The sequence below is a fragment of the Pelobates fuscus genome, chromosome 2, assembly GCF_036172605.1.
Source record: "Pelobates fuscus isolate aPelFus1 chromosome 2, aPelFus1.pri, whole genome shotgun sequence".
In the NCBI taxonomy this organism is placed as follows: Eukaryota; Metazoa; Chordata; class Amphibia; order Anura; family Pelobatidae; genus Pelobates; species Pelobates fuscus.
The window spans coordinates 354282085-354295557 of NC_086318.1; the positions used below are offsets into that span (position 1 = coordinate 354282085).

Genomic DNA, 13473 nt, shown 5'->3' on the forward strand with positions numbered 1-13473 from the left:
AAATAATCCAAATGATAAAAGGCTACAAAAGATTACCAAACCTCGTGGCTGATCGTTGTTTTCCTTAGCTACCAGTAATTTTAGTGCCTTCAGGTGGTTAGGTGTGAATAATTGAGCTGGATTCAGGGTGCGAAGGAGCAATTTGCATAAAGGCAAATGCTAGGCCAATGAGCCGAAGGATGGGAATTCGTAGCATGTAGTGAGAATAGTGTGCTGCCGGAAACAAGTGAATTCAGTGGGAGAGAAAGGTAAAAGGGAAATGCTAAGAAGCCAGCGGAAGGAATGGTGCAACAGAGCTCAGGAAGAAACGGGAGTCACGTAAGACACGCCCTAGACATGGGGCGCCATAAACTTTTATTAAACCAATCTTTCAGTCTCCTTAGAGCCTGTCAAAAATTGCCAATGCTGACTGTATTTCAAGTCATCATGGCGGGGTATTGGGTAAAGTTTTCAATTAGCAATAATCACGCCTCGGATTGACCTCATGGGCTACGATACTGCCACTGCGCAAAGCTAGCTGTTCAAGTGGGCCAGCTTTTAAGAGCTACCACGTAAGGAAACTTTAAGACAGCGGTGAGAAAAAGTTCATGACCATAAGCCATTGCAAAGGATTATGGGAGGCAATATTCTAATTAGGCCCGCTTCCTCCTACAGGGAAGCTTAAACCCCAACAAATTCCTCGGTCTTCTTATATGGCATCTTGGAATGGTTCCAAACCTATAACAGAGAGTGAGGGCAACCATATCTTGCAGCAAACCTTGTACAATTTTTTTTCTCTCTTTGGAAACAGTTTTGCCAAGATTCTACTACAGCAGCCATTAGGCAGAGTACACAATCCGCTGGTCTACGTTCGTCCCCAAAGTCACACATTTCATGACTCCATCGATAGGAATGACCCTTGCCTAGCACCTGTCTTCTCTTCATCCACACTCAACAGGGCTGAAAGAACATTTGTGGTGGCTTTTTCAAAATTCCATGGTGTTCATTAGTAAGTGCTAGCGACCACCCAGCTATTCCTAAGGTTTGGTCTGATTGTCTCAAGCGGCAATTCACTGCCTTGATCCAGAAAATCTTTTTTTCCCAGAAATTCAATCAAACGTTACGTTCTGTTGGAAGACGTAATATAGGTCTCCAATTCTTTATTTCTTCCATTGCATTGAAGCATACAATAAATCAAAAGAAGTCAGGATAAAAAAATGATGAAAAAAAAGCTGAAAAGTTAAAATAAAAAGTGAAATTCTGGCTTAAAACTGGTCTCCAGAAAACATAGATAATAAAAATGATCAAGCCTAGGAAATGATTGTCGCTGCCTGCTTGATGCGGAAAGTAAGAGCCAAAGAAGACGGGTGCCGTGGCTGAAATTATCCTTCGTCAGAATTGGTGAAGTTCTCTATTTTTGTCAAACAAGCAAACACAGGGGAAAGCGCGAACGCAGTCCCCCCACTACCGTAAATTATGCAGTCGAGTTTCCCACATTTGAGGAAATCGCAGAGGTCAACTGGTACGGAGTGCAATGAACCAGCCTCACTCTGGGAGAGCCACCTTAGGGATCATGGCTATTGCTCCCCTGCCAGGTAAGTATGACATGATGGGTACATTCAAAGGCACGCCCGCTGGGAAGCCTTTCCTTTAGGCTGTGGTGAAATAATAAAGCAAGTTAAAAAAAAAAAAAAGCAAATAAATAATCCAAATGATAGAAGGCTACAAAAGATTACCAAACCTCGTGGCTGATCGTTGTTTTCCTTAGCTACCAGTAATTTTAGTGCCTTCAGGTGGTTAGGTGTGAATAATTGAGCTGGATTCAGGGTGCGAAGGAGCAATTTGCATAAAGGCAAATGCTAGGCCAATGAGCCGAAGGATGGGAATTCGTAGCATGTAGTGAGAATAGTGTGCTGCCGGAAACAAGTGAATTCAGTGGGAGAGAAAGGTAAAAGGGAAATGCTAAGAAGCCAGCGGAAGGAATGGTGCAACAGAGCTCAGGAAGAAACGGGAGTCACGTAAGACAAGCCCTAGACATGGGGCGCCATAAACTTTTATTAAACCAATCTTTCAGTCTCCTTAGAGCCTGTCAAAAATTGCCAATGCTGACTGTATTTCAAGTCATCATGGCGGGGTATTGGGTAAAGTTTTCAATTAGCAATAATCACGCCTCGGATTGACCTCATGGGCTACGATACTGCCACTGCGCAAAGCTAGCTGTTCAAGTGGGCCAGCTTTTAAGAGCTACCACGTAAGGAAACTTTAAGACAGCGGTGAGAAAAAGTTCATGACCATAAGCCATTGCAAAGGATTATGGGAGGCAATATTCTAATTAGGCCCGCTTCCTCCTACAGGGAAGCTTAAACCCCAACAAATTCCTCGGTCTTCTTATATGGCATCTTGGAATGGTTCCAAACCTATAACAGAGAGTGAGGGCAACCATATCTTGCAGCAAACCTTGTACAATTTTTTTTCTCTCTTTGGAAACAGTTTTGCCAAGATTCTACTACAGCAGCCATTAGGCAGAGTACACAATCCGCTGGTCTACGTTCGTCCCCAAAGTCACACATTTCATGACTCCATCGATAGGAATGACCCTTGCCTAGCACCTGTCTTCTCTTCATCCACACTCAACAGGGCTGAAAGAACATTTGTGGTGGCTTTTTCAAAATTCCATGGTGTTCATTAGTAAGTGCTAGCGACCACCCAGCTATTCCTAAGGTTTGGTCTGATTGTCTCAAGCGGCAATTCACTGCCTTGATCCAGAAAATCTTTTTTTCCCAGAAATTCAATCAAACGTTACGTTCTGTTGGAAGACGTAATATAGGTCTCCAATTCTTTATTTCTTCCATTGCATTGAAGCATACAATAAATCAAAAGAAGTCAGGATAAAAAAATGATGAAAAAAAAGCTGAAAAGTTAAAATAAAAAGTGAAATTCTGGCTTAAAACTGGTCTCCAGAAAACATAGATAATAAAAATGATCAAGCCTAGGAAATGATTGTCGCTGCCTGCTTGATGCGGAAAGTAAGAGCCAAAGAAGACGGGTGCCGTGGCTGAAATTATCCTTCGTCAGAATTGGTGAAGTTCTCTATTTTTTGTCAAACAAGCAAACACAGGGGAAAGCGCGAACGCAGTCCCCCACTACCATAAATTATGCAGTCGAGTTTCCCACATTTGAGGAAATCGCAGAGGTCAATTGGTACGGAGTGCAATGAACCAGCCTCATTCTGGGAGAGCCACCTTAGGGATCATGGCTATTGCTCCCCTGCCAGGTAAGTATGACATGACGGGTACATTCAAAGGCACGCCCGCTGGGAAGCCTTTCCTTTAGGCTGTGGTGAAATAATAAAGCAAGTTAAAAAAAAAAAAAAGCAAATAAATAATCCAAATGATAGAAGGCTACAAAAGATTACCAAACCTCGTGGCTGATCGTTGTTTTCCTTAGCTACCAGTAATTTTAGTGCCTTCAGGTGGTTAGGTGTGAATAATTGAGCTGGATTCAGGGTGCGAAGGAGCAATTTGCATAAAGGCAAATGCTAGGCCAATGAGCCGAAGGATGGGAATTCGTAGCATGTAGTGAGAATAGTGTGCTGCCGGAAACAAGTGAATTCAGTGGGAGAGAAAGGTAAAAGGGAAATGCTAAGAAGCCAGCGGAAGGAATGGTGCAACAGAGCTCAGGAAGAAACGGGAGTCACGTAAGACACGCCCTAGACATGGGGCGCCATAAACTTTTATTAAACCAATCTTTCAGTCTCCTTAGAGCCTGTCAAAAATTGTCAATGCTGACTGTATTTCAAGTCATCATGGCGGGGTATTGGGTAAAGTTTTCAATTAGCAATAATCACGCCTCGGATTGACCTCATGGGCTACGATACTGCCACTGCACAAAGCTAGCTGTTCAAGTGGGCCAGCTTTTAAGAGCTACCACGTAAGGACACTTTAAGACAGCGGTGAGAAAAAGTTCATGACCATAAGCCATTGCAAAGGATTATGGGAGGCAATATTCTAATTAGGCCCGCTTCCTCCTACAGGGAAGCTTAAACCCCAACAAATTCCTGGGTCTTCTTATATGGCATCTTGGAATGGTTCCAAACCTATAACAGAGAGTGAGGGCAACCATATCTTGCAGCAAACCTTGTACAATTTTTTTTCTCTCTTTGGAAACAGTTTTGCCAAGATTCTACTACAGCAGCCATTAGGCAGAGTACACAATCCGCTGGTCTACGTTCGTCCCCAAAGTCACACATTTCATGACTCCATCGATAGGAATGACCCTTGCCTAGCACCTGTCTTCTCTTCATCCACACTCAACAGGGCTGAAAGAACATTTGTGGTGGCTTTTTCAAAATTCCATGGTGTTCATTAGTAAGTGCTAGCGACCACCCAGCTATTCCTAAGGTTTGGTCTGATTGTCTCAAGCGGCAATTCACTGCCTTGATCCAGAAAATCTTTTTTTTCCCAGAAATTCAATCAAACGTTACGTTCTGTTGGAAGACGTAATATAGGTCTCCAATTCTTTATTTCTTCCATTGCATTGAAGCATACAATAAATCAAAAGAAGTCAGGATAAAAAAATGATGAAAAAAAAGCTGAAAAGTTAAAATAAAAAGTGAAATTCTGGCTTAAAACTGGTCTCCAGAAAACATAGATAATAAAAATGATCAAGCCTAGGAAATGATTGTCGCTGCCTGCTTGATGCGGAAAGTAAGAGCCAAAGAAGACGGGTGCCGTGGCTGAAATTATCCTTCGTCAGAATTGGTGAAGTTCTCTATTTTTGTCAAACAAGCAAACACAGGGGAAAGCGCGAACGCAGTCCCCCACTACCATAAATTATGCAGTCGAGTTTCCCACATTTGAGGAAATCGCAGAGGTCAACTGGTACGGAGTGCAATGAACCAGCCTCACTCTGGGAGAACCACCTTAGGGATCATGGCTATTGCTCCCCTGCCAGGTAAGTATGACATGATGGGTACATTCAAAGGCACGCCCGCTGGGAAGCCTTTCCTTTAGGCTGTGGTGAAATAATAAAGCAAGTTAAAAAAAAAAAAAAGCAAATAAATAATCCAAATGATAAAAGGCTACAAAAGATTACCAAACCTCGTGGCTGATCGTTGTTTTCCTTAGCTACCAGTAATTTTAGTGCCTTCAGGTGGTTAGGTGTGAATAATTGAGCTGGATTCAGGGTGCGAAGGAGCAATTTGCATAAAGGCAAATGCTAGGCCAATGAGCCGAAGGATGGGAATTCGTAGCATGTAGTGAGAATAGTGTGCTGCCGGAAACAAGTGAATTCAGTGGGAGAGAAAGGTAAAAGGGAAATGCTAAGAAGCCAGCGGAAGGAATGGTGCAACAGAGCTCAGGAAGAAACGGGAGTCACGTAAGACACGCCCTAGACATGGGGCGCCATAAACTTTTATTAAACCAATCTTTCAGTCTCCTTAGAGCCTGTCAAAAATTGCCAATGCTGACTGTATTTCAAGTCATCATGGCGGGGTATTGGGTAAAGTTTTCAATTAGCAATAATCACGCCTCGGATTGACCTCATGGGCTACGATACTGCCACTGCGCAAAGCTAGCTGTTCAAGTGGGCCAGCTTTTAAGAGCTACCACGTAAGGAAACTTTAAGACAGCGGTGAGAAAAAGTTCATGACCATAAGCCATTGCAAAGGATTATGGGAGGCAATATTCTAATTAGGCCCGCTTCCTCCTACAGGGAAGCTTAAACCCCAACAAATTCCTCGGTCTTCTTATATGGCATCTTGGAATGGTTCCAAACCTATAACAGAGAGTGAGGGCAACCATATCTTGCAGCAAACCTTGTACAATTTTTTTTCTCTCTTTGGAAACAGTTTTGCCAAGATTCTACTACAGCAGCCATTAGGCAGAGTACACAATCCGCTGGTCTACGTTCGTCCCCAAAGTCACACATTTCATGACTCCATCGATAGGAATGACCCTTGCCTAGCACCTGTCTTCTCTTCATCCACACTCAACAGGGCTGAAAGAACATTTGTGGTGGCTTTTTCAAAATTCCATGGTGTTCATTAGTAAGTGCTAGCGACCACCCAGCTATTCCTAAGGTTTGGTCTGATTGTCTCAAGCGGCAATTCACTGCCTTGATCCAGAAAATCTTTTTTTCCCAGAAATTCAATCAAACGTTACGTTCTGTTGGAAGACGTAATATAGGTCTCCAATTCTTTATTTCTTCCATTGCATTGAAGCATACAATAAATCAAAAGAAGTCAGGATAAAAAAATGATGAAAAAAAAGCTGAAAAGTTAAAATAAAAAGTGAAATTCTGGCTTAAAACTGGTCTCCAGAAAACATAGATAATAAAAATGATCAAGCCTAGGAAATGATTGTCGCTGCCTGCTTGATGCGGAAAGTAAGAGCCAAAGAAGACGGGTGCCGTGGCTGAAATTATCCTTCGTCAGAATTGGTGAAGTTCTCTATTTTTGTCAAACAAGCAAACACAGGGGAAAGCGCGAACGCAGTCCCCCACTACCGTAAATTATGCAGTCGAGTTTCCCACATTTGAGGAAATCGCAGAGGTCAACTGGTACGGAGTGCAATGAACCAGCCTCACTCTGGGAGAGCCACCTTAGGGATCATGGCTATTGCTCCCCTGCCAGGTAAGTATGACATGATGGGTACATTCAAAGGCACGCCCGCTGGGAAGCCTTTCCTTTAGGCTGTGGTGAAATAATAAAGCAAGTTAAAAAAAAAAAAAAGCAAATAAATAATCCAAATGATAGAAGGCTACAAAAGATTACCAAACCTCGTGGCTGATCGTTGTTTTCCTTAGCTACCAGTAATTTTAGTGCCTTCAGGTGGTTAGGTGTGAATAATTGAGCTGGATTCAGGGTGCGAAGGAGCAATTTGCATAAAGGCAAATGCTAGGCCAATGAGCCGAAGGATGGGAATTCATAGCATGTAGTGAGAATAGTGTGCTGCCGGAAACAAGTGAATTCAGTTAGAGAGAAAGGTAAAAGGGAAATGCTAAGAAGCCAGCGGAAGGAATGGTGCAACAGAGCTCAGGAAGAAACGGGAGTCACGTAAGACACGCCCTAGACATGGGGCGCCATAAACTTTTATTAAACCAATCTTTCAGTCTCCTTAGAGCCTGTCAAAAATTGCCAATGCTGACTGTATTTCAAGTCATCATGGCGGGGTATTGGGTAAAGTTTTCAATTAGCAATAATCACGCCTCGGATTGACCTCATGGGCTACGATACTGCCACTGCGCAAAGCTAGCTGTTCAAGTGGGCCAGCTTTTAAGAGCTACCACGTAAGGACACTTTAAGACAGCGGTGAGAAAAAGTTCATGACCATAAGCCATTGCAAAGGATTATGGGAGGCAATATTCTAATTAGGCCCGCTTCCTCCTACAGGGAAGCTTAAACCCCAACAAATTCCTCGGTCTTCTTATATGGCATCTTGGAATGGTTCCAAACCTATAACAGAGAGTGAGGGCAACCATATCTTGCAGCAAACCTTGTACATTTTTTTTTCTCTCTTTGGAAACAGTTTTGCCAAGATTCTACTACAGCAGCCATTAGGCAGAGTACACAATCCGCTGGTCTACGTTCGTCCCCAAAGTCACACATTTCATGACTCCATCGATAGGAATGACCCTTGCCTAGCACCTGTCTTCTCTTCATCCACACTCAACAGGGCTGAAAGAACATTTGTGGTGGCTTTTTCAAAATTCCATGGTGTTCATTAGTAAGTGCTAGCGACCACCCAGCTATTCCTAAGGTTTGGTCTGATTGTCTCAAGCGGCAATTCACTGCCTTGATCCAGAAAATCTTTTTTTCCCAGAAATTCAATCAAACGTTACGTTCTGTTGGAAGACGTAATATAGGTCTCCAATTCTTTATTTCTTCCATTGCATTGAAGCATACAATAAATCAAAAGAAGTCAGGATAAAAAAATGATGAAAAAAAAGCTGAAAAGTTAAAATAAAAAGTGAAATTCTGGCTTAAAACTGGTCTCCAGAAAACATAGATAATAAAAATGATCAAGCCTAGGAAATGATTGTCGCTGCCTGCTTGATGCAGAAAGTAAGAGCCAAAGAAGACGGGTGCCGTGGCTGAAATTATCCTTCGTCAGAATTTGTGAAGTTCTCTATTTTTTTCAAACAAGCAAACACAGGGGAAAGCGCGAACGCAGTCCCCCACTACCATAAATTATGCAGTCGAATTTCCCACATTTGAGGAAATCGCAGAGGTCAACCGGTACGGAGTGCAATGAACCAGCCTCACTCTGGGAGAGCCACCTTAGAGATCATGGCTATTGCTCCCCTGCCAGGTAAGTATGACATGACGGGTACATTCAAAGGCACGCCCGCTGGGAAGCCTTTCCTTTAGGCTGTGGTGAAATAATAAAGCAAGTTAAAAAAAAAAAAAAGAAGAGCAAATAAATAATCCAAATGATAGAAGGCTACAAAAGATTACCAAACCTCGTGGCTGATCGTTGTTTTCCTTAGCTACCAGTAATTTTAGTGCCTTCAGGTGGTTAGGTGTGAATAATTGAGCTGGATTCAGGGTGCGAAGGAGCAATTTGCATAAAGGCAAATGCTAGGCCAATGAGCCGAAGGATGGGAATTCATAGCATGTAGTGAGAATAGTGTGCTGCCGGAAACAAGTGAATTCAGTTAGAGAGAAAGGTAAAAGGGAAATGCTAAGAAGCCAGCGGAAGGAATGGTGCAACAGAGCTCAGGAAGAAACGGGAGTCACGTAAGACACGCCCTAGACATGGGGCGCCATAAACTTTTATTAAACCAATCTTTCAGTCTCCTTAGAGCCTGTCAAAAATTGCCAATGCTGACTGTATTTCAAGTCATCATGGCGGGGTATTGGGTAAAGTTTTCAATTAGCAATAATCACGCCTCGGATTGACCTCATGGGCTACGATACTGCCACTGCGCAAAGCTAGCTGTTCAAATGGGCCAGCTTTTAAGAGCTACCACGTAAGGACACTTTAAGACAGCGGTGAGAAAAAGTTCATGACCATAAGCCATTGCAAAGGATTATGGGAGGCAATATTCTAATTAGGCCCGCTTCCTCCTACAGGGAAGCTTAAACCCCAACAAATTCCTCGGTCTTCTTATATGGCATCTTGGAATGGTTCCAAACCTATAACAGAGAGTGAGGGCAACCATATCTTGCAGCAAACCTTGTACAATTTTTTTTCTCTCTTTGGAAACAGTTTTGCCAAGATTCTACTACAGCAGCCATTAGGCAGAGTACACAATCCGCTGGTCTACGTTCGTCCCCAAAGTCACACATTTCATGACTCCATCGATAGGAATGACCCTTGCCTAGCACCTGTCTTCTCTTCATCCACACTCAACAGGGCTGAAAGAACATTTGTGGTGGCTTTTTCAAAATTCCATGGTGTTCATTAGTAAGTGCTAGCGACCACCCAGCTATTCCTAAGGTTTGGTCTGATTGTCTCAAGCGGCAATTCACTGCCTTGATCCAGAAAATCTTTTTTTCCCAGAAATTCAATCAAACGTTACGTTCTGTTGGAAGACGTAATATAGGTCTCCAATTCTTTATTTCTTCCATTGCATTGAAGCATACAATAAATCAAAAGAAGTCAGGATAAAAAAATGATGAAAAAAAAGCTGAAAAGTTAAAATAAAAAGTGAAATTCTGGCTTAAAACTGGTCCCCAGAAAACATAGATAATAAAAATGATCAAGCCTAGGAAATGATTGTCGCTGCCTGCTTGATGCGGAAAGTAAGAGCCAAAGAAGACGGGTGCCGTGGCTGAAATTATCCTTCGTCAGAATTGGTGAAGTTCTCTATTTTTGTCAAACAAGCAAACACAGGGGAAAGCGCGAACGCAGTCCCCCACTACCATAAATTATGCAGTCGAGTTTCCCACATTTGAGGAAATCGCAGAGGTCAACTGGTACGGAGTGCAATGAACCAGCCTCACTCTGGGAGAACCACCTTAGGGATCATGGCTATTGCTCCCCTGCCAGGTAAGTATGACATGATGGGTACATTCAAAGGCACGCCCGCTGGGAAGCCTTTCCTTTAGGCTGTGGTGAAATAATAAAGCAAGTTTTAAAAAAAAAAAAGCAAATAAATAATCCAAATGATAGAAGGCTACAAAAGATTACCAAACCTCGTGGCTGATCGTTGTTTTCCTTAGCTACCAGTAATTTTAGTGCCTTCAGGTGGTTAGGTGTGAATAATTGAGCTGGATTCAGGGTGCGAAGGAGCAATTTGCATAAAGGCAAATGCTAGGCCAATGAGCCGAAGGATGGGAATTCGTAGCATGTAGTGAGAATAGTGTGCTGCCGGAAACAAGTGAATTCAGTGGGAGAGAAAGGTAAAAGGGAAATGCTAAGAAGCCAGCGGAAGGAATGGTGCAACAGAGCTCAGGAAGAAACGGGAGTCACGTAAGACACGCCCTAGACATGGGGCGCCATAAACTTTTATTAAACCAATCTTTCAGTCTCCTTAGAGCCTGTCAAAAATTGCCAATGCTGACTGTATTTCAAGTCATCATGGCGGGGTATTGGGTAAAGTTTTCAATTAGCAATAATCACGCCTCGGATTGACCTCATGGGCTACGATACTGCCACTGCGCAAAGCTAGCTGTTCAAGTGGGCCAGCTTTTAAGAGCTACCACGTAAGGAAACTTTAAGACAGCGGTGAGAAAAAGTTCATGACCATAAGCCATTGCAAAGGATTATGGGAGGCAATATTCTAATTAGGCCCGCTTCCTCCTACAGGGAAGCTTAAACCCCAACAAATTCCTCGGTCTTCTTATATGGCATCTTGGAATGGTTCCAAACCTATAACAGAGAGTGAGGGCAACCATATCTTGCAGCAAACCTTGTACAATTTTTTTTCTCTCTTTGGAAACAGTTTTGCCAAGATTCTACTACAGCAGCCATTAGGCAGAGTACACAATCCGCTGGTCTACGTTCGTCCCCAAAGTCACACATTTCATGACTCCATCGATAGGAATGACCCTTGCCTAGCACCTGTCTTCTCTTCATCCACACTCAACAGGGCTGAAAGAACATTTGTGGTGGCTTTTTCAAAATTCCATGGTGTTCATTAGTAAGTGCTAGCGACCACCCAGCTATTCCTAAGGTTTGGTCTGATTGTCTCAAGCGGCAATTCACTGCCTTGATCCAGAAAATCTTTTTTTCCCAGAAATTCAATCAAACGTTACGTTCTGTTGGAAGACGTAATATAGGTCTCCAATTCTTTATTTCTTCCATTGCATTGAAGCATACAATAAATCAAAAGAAGTCAGGATAAAAAAATGATGAAAAAAAAGCTGAAAAGTTAAAATAAAAAGTGAAATTCTGGCTTAAAACCGGTCTCCAGAAAACATAGATAATAAAAATGATCAAGCCTAGGAAATGATTGTCGCTGCCTGCTTGATGTGGAAAGTAAGAGCCAAAGAAGACGGGTGCCGTGGCTGAAATTATCCTTCGTCAGAATTGATGAAGTTCTCTATTTTTGTCAAACAAGCAAACACAGGGGAAAGCGCGAACGCAGTCCCCCACTACCATAAATTATGCAGTCGAGTTTCCCACATTTGAGGAAATCACAGAGGTCAACTGGTACGGAGTGCAATAAACCAGCCTCACTCTGGGAGAACCACCTTAGGGATCATGGCTATTGCTCCCCTGCCAGGTAAGTATGACATGACGGGTACATTCAAAGGCACGCCCGCTGGGAAGCCTTTCCTTTAGGCTGTGGTGAAATAATAAAGCAAGTTAAAAAAAAAAAAAGAAGAGCAAATAAATAATCCAAATGATAGAAGGCTACAAAAGATTACCAAACCTCGTGGCTGATCGTTGTTTTCCTTAGCTACCAGTAATTTTAGTGCCTTCAGGTGGTTAGGTGTGAATAATTGAGCTGGATTCAGGGTGCGAAGGAGCAATTTGCATAAAGGCAAATGCTAGGCCAATGAGCCGAAGGATGGGAATTCGTAGCATGTAGTGAGAATAGTGTGCTGCCGGAAACAAGTGGATTCAGTGGGAGAGAAAGGTAAAAGGGAAATGCAAGGAAGCCAGCGGAAGGAATGGTGCAACAGAGCTCAGGAAGAAACGGGAGTCACGTAAGACACGCCCTAGACATGGGGCGCCATAAACTTTTTTTAAACCAATCTTTCAGTCTCCTTAGAGCCTGTCAAAAATTACCAATGCTGACTGTATTTCAAGTCATCATGGCGGGGTATTGGGTAAAGTTTTCAATTAGCAATAATCACGCCTCGGATTGACCTCATGGGCTACGATACTGCCACTGCGCAAAGTTAACTGTTCAAGTGTGCCAGCTTTTAAGAGCTACCACGTAAGGACACTTTAAGACAGCGGTGAGAAAAAGTTCATGACCATAAGCCATTGCAAAGGATTGTGGGAGGCAATATTCTAATTAGGCCCGCTTCCTCCTACAGGGAAGCTTAAACCCCAACAAATTCCTCGGTCTTCTTATATGGCATCTTGGAATGGTTCCAAACCTATAACAGAGAGTGAGGGCAACCATATCTTGCAGCAAACCTTGTACAATTTTTTTTCTCTCTTTGGAAACGGTTTTGCCAAGATTCTACTACAGCAGCCATTAGGCAGAGTACACAATCCGCTGGTCTACGTTCGTCCCCAAAGTCACACATTTCATGACTCCATCGATAGGAATGACCCTTGCCTAGCACCTGTCTTCTCTTCATCCACACTCAACAGGGCTGAAAGAACATTTGTGGTGGCTTTTTCAAAATTCCATGGTGTTCATTAGTAAGTGCTAGCGACCACCCAGCTATTCCTAAGGTTTGGTCTGATTGTCTCAAGCGGCAATTCACTGCCTTGATCCAGAAAATCTTTTTTTCCCAGAAATTCAATCAAACGTTACGTTCTGTTGGAAGACGTAATATAGGTCTCCAATTCTTTATTTCTTCCATTGCATTGAAGCATACAATAAATCAAAAGAAGTCAGGATAAAAAAATGATGAAAAAAAAGCTGAAAAGTTAAAATAAAAAGTGAAATTCTGGCTTAAAACTGGTCTCCAGAAAACATAGATAATAAAAATGATCAAGCCTAGGAAATGATTGTCGCTGCCTGCTTGATGCGGAAAGTAAGAGCCAAAGAAGACGGGTGCCGTGGCTGAAATTATCCTTCGTCAGAATTGGTGAAGTTCTCTATTTTTGTCAAACAAGCAAACACAGAGGAAAGCGCGAACGCAGTCCCCCACTACCATAAATTATGCAGTCGAGTTTCCCACATTTGAGGAAATCGCAGAGGTCAACTGGTACGGAGTGCAATGAACCAGCCTCATTCTGGGAGAGCCACCTTAGGGATCATGGCTATTGCTCCCCTGCCAGGTAAGTATGACATGATGGGTACATTCAAAGGCACGCCCGCTGGGAAGCCTTTCCTTTAGGCTGTGGTGAAATAATAAAGCAAGTTAAAAAAAAAAAAAAGCAAATAAATAATCCAAATGATAGAAGGCTACAAAAGATTACC

General features: G+C 42.8%; 16 non-coding genes across 16 annotated transcripts; all 16 read right to left on the reverse strand.

Annotated features, from left to right (window-relative positions):
- Positions 1 to 374: 374 nt before the first annotated feature.
- Positions 375 to 515, reverse strand: LOC134592380 (U4 spliceosomal RNA). The gene has a single exon (XR_010089016.1). It is a non-coding gene; the product is annotated as a U4 spliceosomal RNA (small nuclear RNA).
- An 899-nt stretch (positions 516 to 1414) lies between these two features.
- On the reverse strand, positions 1415 to 1582 carry LOC134590557 (U1 spliceosomal RNA). Its single transcript, XR_010087462.1, has one exon. It is a non-coding gene; the product is annotated as a U1 spliceosomal RNA (small nuclear RNA).
- A 471-nt stretch (positions 1583 to 2053) lies between these two features.
- LOC134592381 (U4 spliceosomal RNA) lies at positions 2054 to 2194 on the reverse strand. Its single transcript, XR_010089017.1, has one exon. It is a non-coding gene; the product is annotated as a U4 spliceosomal RNA (small nuclear RNA).
- A 900-nt stretch (positions 2195 to 3094) lies between these two features.
- LOC134591248 (U1 spliceosomal RNA) lies at positions 3095 to 3261 on the reverse strand. Its single transcript, XR_010088052.1, has one exon. It is a non-coding gene; the product is annotated as a U1 spliceosomal RNA (small nuclear RNA).
- Positions 3262 to 3732: 471 nt separating this feature from the next.
- On the reverse strand, positions 3733 to 3873 carry LOC134593650 (U4 spliceosomal RNA). Its single transcript, XR_010090102.1, has one exon. It is a non-coding gene; the product is annotated as a U4 spliceosomal RNA (small nuclear RNA).
- Positions 3874 to 4773: 900 nt separating this feature from the next.
- LOC134590354 (U1 spliceosomal RNA) lies at positions 4774 to 4940 on the reverse strand. The gene has a single exon (XR_010087290.1). It is a non-coding gene; the product is annotated as a U1 spliceosomal RNA (small nuclear RNA).
- Positions 4941 to 5411: 471 nt separating this feature from the next.
- Positions 5412 to 5552, reverse strand: LOC134592383 (U4 spliceosomal RNA). The gene has a single exon (XR_010089018.1). It is a non-coding gene; the product is annotated as a U4 spliceosomal RNA (small nuclear RNA).
- An 899-nt stretch (positions 5553 to 6451) lies between these two features.
- LOC134590837 (U1 spliceosomal RNA) lies at positions 6452 to 6618 on the reverse strand. Its single transcript, XR_010087703.1, has one exon. It is a non-coding gene; the product is annotated as a U1 spliceosomal RNA (small nuclear RNA).
- A 471-nt stretch (positions 6619 to 7089) lies between these two features.
- On the reverse strand, positions 7090 to 7230 carry LOC134592384 (U4 spliceosomal RNA). The gene has a single exon (XR_010089019.1). It is a non-coding gene; the product is annotated as a U4 spliceosomal RNA (small nuclear RNA).
- An 899-nt stretch (positions 7231 to 8129) lies between these two features.
- Positions 8130 to 8296, reverse strand: LOC134590190 (U1 spliceosomal RNA). The gene has a single exon (XR_010087150.1). It is a non-coding gene; the product is annotated as a U1 spliceosomal RNA (small nuclear RNA).
- A 476-nt stretch (positions 8297 to 8772) lies between these two features.
- LOC134592385 (U4 spliceosomal RNA) lies at positions 8773 to 8913 on the reverse strand. Its single transcript, XR_010089020.1, has one exon. It is a non-coding gene; the product is annotated as a U4 spliceosomal RNA (small nuclear RNA).
- Positions 8914 to 9812: 899 nt separating this feature from the next.
- Positions 9813 to 9979, reverse strand: LOC134590355 (U1 spliceosomal RNA). Its single transcript, XR_010087291.1, has one exon. It is a non-coding gene; the product is annotated as a U1 spliceosomal RNA (small nuclear RNA).
- A 471-nt stretch (positions 9980 to 10450) lies between these two features.
- Positions 10451 to 10591, reverse strand: LOC134592387 (U4 spliceosomal RNA). The gene has a single exon (XR_010089021.1). It is a non-coding gene; the product is annotated as a U4 spliceosomal RNA (small nuclear RNA).
- Positions 10592 to 11490: 899 nt separating this feature from the next.
- Positions 11491 to 11657, reverse strand: LOC134591253 (U1 spliceosomal RNA). The gene has a single exon (XR_010088056.1). It is a non-coding gene; the product is annotated as a U1 spliceosomal RNA (small nuclear RNA).
- A 475-nt stretch (positions 11658 to 12132) lies between these two features.
- On the reverse strand, positions 12133 to 12273 carry LOC134593472 (U4 spliceosomal RNA). Its single transcript, XR_010089949.1, has one exon. It is a non-coding gene; the product is annotated as a U4 spliceosomal RNA (small nuclear RNA).
- Positions 12274 to 13172: 899 nt separating this feature from the next.
- Positions 13173 to 13339, reverse strand: LOC134591212 (U1 spliceosomal RNA). The gene has a single exon (XR_010088022.1). It is a non-coding gene; the product is annotated as a U1 spliceosomal RNA (small nuclear RNA).
- Positions 13340 to 13473: the final 134 nt, after the last annotated feature.